This window comes from Rhagoletis zephyria, unplaced genomic scaffold, assembly GCF_001687245.7.
Source record: "Rhagoletis zephyria isolate East Lansing unplaced genomic scaffold, Rhagoletis_zephyria_1.1 Rzeph_scaffold_02932, whole genome shotgun sequence".
Lineage (NCBI taxonomy): Eukaryota > Metazoa > Arthropoda > Insecta > Diptera > Tephritidae > Rhagoletis > Rhagoletis zephyria.
The window spans coordinates 16,654-22,204 of NW_016160016.1; positions in this window are offsets into that span (position 1 = coordinate 16,654).

Here is a 5,551-nt window from a genome sequence, read left to right on the forward strand (position 1 = left end):
CATAAACGTAATGATAATAATATTAAATAACAAACACCATATAAATCCACATTTCCAACTCTGTACAAAAATTTAAAAAAATCAACAAAGTTTACCAAAATCCCTCAAAAAATTTAAGACTTTTTATTCAGAAATATTGGAAATATATTAGGTATGTAGTTTTATAGCCCATTAAATTTTAGCAGTGCAACTTTCAAGACTAGAAAATCCCGTTCTTCCATTTGAAAATAAATTTTGGGCATACTTTATATGGAAAGAAATGGACAACGCCGTCAGCTAAAAAAAGTTTAAAATTTTGAATTTTGATTCAAATAGTTTTTTCAGACACTATGTTTTCATAAATGAAAAAATAAGAATTTTTCAAACAAAGAAAAAATATCGCTAAGTATTACTATAAGTCTCTCAAGGCAAGAATTGTTTTTGAAGTCAAATTATACGTACAATTTCCTGCAACATAATTAAATTTATGACCTAAAAAATGTAAACTTTAACTCACTGTGAAAAAATTGTGATGATAACTTGACTATCACGTACATATTTATACTACCGTTTGGACATTAAATATGTATTCGGTTGAGGCCGTAAACAAAAACCATAAAATTATTCTACAATGTTATAGAAATTTCGACCCACTTTACCTTAAAAATATATTAGCGTTTTCAGATAGAACTCGGGTTACAATATAATATTTGCTCAAGCAAATAATTTAAGAAAAACATTTTTGATTCTTGCACTTTTCCTTAGTCCATTTTGAACAGTTTATTCACCATTGAAGAAAAACCATCGTGCTGATCTGGAGTCGATTTCGAATAAAAATGTTTCTCGGCGATATTGGTATTTTTGAAGTGAAACTTCTTAGGCGGCGGTATCGCAAAAATGGAGAGTGAAATTTTTAAAACTGAAAACGTTACATGAGTGAGAAGGAAAATATAGGTAGTATAGGGAAGGGGAAAAAAGAAATAAAGCGACGCATGACGGTTACGAGTACATATGTATATACAGTCCAGTTCACTTGATTAGAGGCAATAATTTTTATCGAAGAAAATGGTTATTAAAGCCACCATATTTGATCTAGTAACAAAATGTTTTCTGATAATTCAAGTTAAGACTGTACTTTGCTCGAAAATAATCACGCATAAAAATATTATTCCATCTAACGGTATTTCACAGCAGTAAACCTTCAGCAGCTGTAATATTGTGCTTGATTTATTGGTTCACGTGAATAGAAGCACAAACCAAATAAGAAAAAAAAAATAATAATAAATACAGTACTTTTTTTACATTTATTATTTAAAGCTTAATATTTTGTGCTGCCACCTTGTTTATAAATTACTTCGTAAATACGTTGAGGAATGGATTTGTACAAATTCTCTAGATAGCCTAATGAGATTTCAGACCAGGCCGTTTTAATGCTTCGAATTAAAACATTTTCGTCTTCAAATTGTTGTCCATTATCATAAACCTTACGAGCAAGCCATCCCCATAGATTTTCAATAATGTCTAGATCTGGGGAATACGGTGGCCATACGGTTTGCGCTAGTACGTTTTCATCAAAATTCTACACTTTTTATTCTGAATAAAAAGTGTTTAATTTGGATGAAACTTTGATTTTCTTTAAATTTTTTTAAAAAGTTTGAAACTTGGATTTACATGGTTTTTTTCATAGAAAGAACTATATTTTTTATAATAAAAAAGTAACTAAAACTAATTTGAAAATATAAATAAAAATCCAACATTTATCCACAAAGTCACCCCTATAAGTATATAGCGCACAACATCATTTACAAACTATTTATGAAAAAAAAATACTTATGAAATAAATATAGCTTTTGGGGCACACTGCCAATGAACAACACCTTTTTTTAATGCTTTCCAAACAAGCGATTTCTACTTTCTCTACTACACGACCGCACTTTTCGTGAAAACTCTAATAACGAGCGGCATTTGTTGAGTGGCCGTTGCAATGATAAAAGTAGTAGAAATTACCTTTTCGTTACAGAGTACTTTTTTCGATACCTCCTCCATACCGAACCAAAAGGTATCGAGTAAAAAAATACTTGATATCAAAACAAAGGTATCGAGTATTTACTTGTATCGATTGACCCCTAACTGTAAGGGAAAAGGGATATTTCTGTACACCATATAACATATACATATGTCCACGTATTTTTTTAAACAAACCTCCTTGTAGAGAACTTATTTAATTTGCAAAAGCCGAAAAATAAACATTTCCTTAGCAAATAATTCAAAAATGTTTATAGCTTACTTTATTTCAAACGTTTCTACTTTTGTTTTAAAAAATTATAAAAACAAAATTGAGCGAAAACCAAAAGCTTAGCCAACTTAAAGTAAAGGCAAAACATATTTAATAAGGTAGAAGTGATTTTGACATTTCTCTCTTTTGAACACCGATTATAATTTCAAAAGATTAATAAATTTTAACCATTTTCAAATTGGCATTTTCTATTTTTTCTTAAAAACTTAATTGCGTGCTGTGCGATAGTTTTGAATTGTGATAATATTTTTGTTTGTTTGCGCTGTTTATGGCAAGAGCCAAGACGTTAAAGTGGTGTGATACTTTAAGGCACCTAGGTGCGAAGTTAGAAGACTTCGTTGGGAGAACCACTGCGGTGTTCAGTTGGAAGATTCTTCCCGTGTCTGTGAAAATCATTTCAACGCGAATGATTTTAGGGAACGTACCACCATACTGATGCATTTCAATTTTGGCTAATTTGTAGCAAACATAGTACTCGCAACTCAAAGGGTTGTATTTCGTTGTGTGATTAACCGTGCTGTGAAACGCCAGATCACTGGAGAATTTCAAGAACTTCTTTACGAACATACACTTTTGTTACGCTTTTAAAGACGACAATGGAAAAATTCCTTCTGACAACCACCAAACCGTAATATTAGCAGATAAATGTATCACTGGAAATTGTGCACGTGAATTGTTGGTGAAAATGTTGGACCAAAATATTTCAGAAAAAAAATTAATTTTAGGCGGGACGAAGTCCGCCTGGTCTGCTGGTCACATATGAATTTTGGTCCGGATTGAAGTCGGTTAAGGCGTGTCGCACTGGGTTCAAAGTTCTCATTATCCTTTGAAGACGTCTTAACCGACTCTCATCGGATCTAAAACTTATATGTGATATCTTCGACTTTAGTAGTATCGATTTTGGGCATTAAATGAAAAAAAAAAATATTTTTAATTTTTTGAGTCCTTAGAGGCATCTAGTCTTTGAACCCGTTTGCGACACACCTTAAACGTCTCCAATTGGGACCAAAATTTATGTGTGATATATTCGACTATGGTAATATCAATTCTGGGTATTATGTTAGTATCGATTTTGGGTAATAGATTAATTTTAATTTTTTGAGTCTCTATAGAAGAATCTGTAAAATTCTTCATTTGATTTTAGGGACCACCCTAATGTACATAGCTTTATTGATTTCGATATTATGTACACTTAGGTCTCTTTATATGCGGTACATGCGTTCCTCAGAAAGCCGCATAAAAAAATCCGCATAAAAAAGTTATTTACTTTCATACAAAAACAGGGGATGCGTTCCAGCATTTTCAAAAACCGCAAAAATTCAGATACTCCATTTAAAAAATTCTAAAAAACCGCATAAAAAATCTAGTGAGGCATAATTGAGCAAGAAAAACTATTTATTTCTTCACCTCAATACTTATTATTCCATGTAAAACCGAACATTAATGAAATAAATAAAATTTTATGTGTATTTTAACCAAAAAAAAATATAATAATACCACAATAAATACATGAATTGTGTAGGAATACTTAAAAAAATTAGAAGAAAAGGTTTTTTCTTAAAAGCGGTCGCCCCTCCGCAGGCAATAGCAAACCTCCGAGTGTACCCTGAAAATAAAATCTGCGTAAATACAACGAAAAGTTGCGTACATCTCACGAAATTTTTCGTCATTTTCCGCCACGAAAGTTTTCGTTGATTGTACAATACCGTTTTCGTACATACTACGAATATATGAGACATCAGATCTTTAGTACATTTTACAAATGTATTCGTACTATTTACTAACAAATTTAGCACTATTTACCAGGGACGTGAACCAGTTTTGAACCGTTTTTTCTATTAATTAACTGAACCATTAACCGAACTGAGATTTTCTGCAAATGTTTGATCCGAACCGAAAACCGAACCACTTTCTTTCAAGGTTTAAAGGTTCGTTTCAACCAATTTTCAATAGATAAATGTACCTACTTTTTTTTCTTTTTGTTAAACATGGTAACACCACCACGGTTTTTTACTATGTGACAATAGGTTTGTTCGTCGAAAATCCAGCAAGAATTATCCAACACTCAAAATATCAGAGAGTAAGAAAAAATTCTCTCAAATTCTCTCTCATGTTGAGAAACTTGCAAATTTCTGCACGAACGCAAATTTGCAGGAATTTGCAAGTTTCGCTGCCAGCTGGCGTCCACGGTTGCATTTCAAACATAAAAAATTTTTATAGTTCTTTCGGATGGCCAAAAACAGGATATATATGTATATTTCTTGTTGTTCTGACTTTCTTTAACATACATTTCAATTTCTTCATCGTACTAGCTGTCGGGTTTCTTAAATCGACTCTGGTTGCAATTGCATTCCGATTGCGAATACCATTTTTTTCAGCCGAATTAAGTTCAAATCATTGGAATTAACTAAATTAATTATATCAACAATTATTTACTTCCTTTTTTCATAAAAAAATCGCTCGTGTTTATAAATTTTTAAATTTAACGAACTAATTTATTCAAATTATTGTAGACAAAAATGCAACCATGCGCCACAACCACATGTTTTTCGTGTTTGCAAATTCTTGCTGGCAAAATTTTTTCCAGCAAGAATTTGCAACTTCTCTCCAAGAGAACTGTCACTTTGCTCTCACAATATTTGAGTGTTGGGTAATTTTTTGGTCTGCACGAACGCGATTTGGGCAAAAATCGTGATAATTCGTACAAATTCGTACAAATTTTTTGCTCGACGAACAAACCTAATATCAAATGTAAAGGCATCTCACTTGACCCTTAACCTTGCGCGTTGTTGCACTTGACACTTGCCACTTAAATTTGCGCGTTATTTGTTTGCTTTTTCGAACCGTTGAACCGAACCGAAACCCCGGTTCAAAGACCAAAATACCCGCTTTGACGAAATAATCCAAAAGTGCAACAACGGTTCGAGCCGCTGAACCGAACCGACCAAATTTTTCATCCGGTTCACATTCTTGCTATTTACCAAAGAATTTCGTGCTATTTCTTAGTTTTTTACGAAATTTTTGTAAAATCCACTNATTTCGTGCTATTTCTTAGTTTTTTACGAAATTTTTGTAAAATCCACTGAAATATTTCGTATATTTAACGAAATTATTTTCGTAAAATCTGCGCTTGTTTCGTAGAATGTGCGATTACTTTCATTCTCCACACTGTAAAAAACATATTACGAATTATAACACAACACTTTTTTATCGTTAATTTTAAGCGTTTTTGTTAAACAAAATGTTTTGCAAAAACGCTTAACATTAATGAATTAC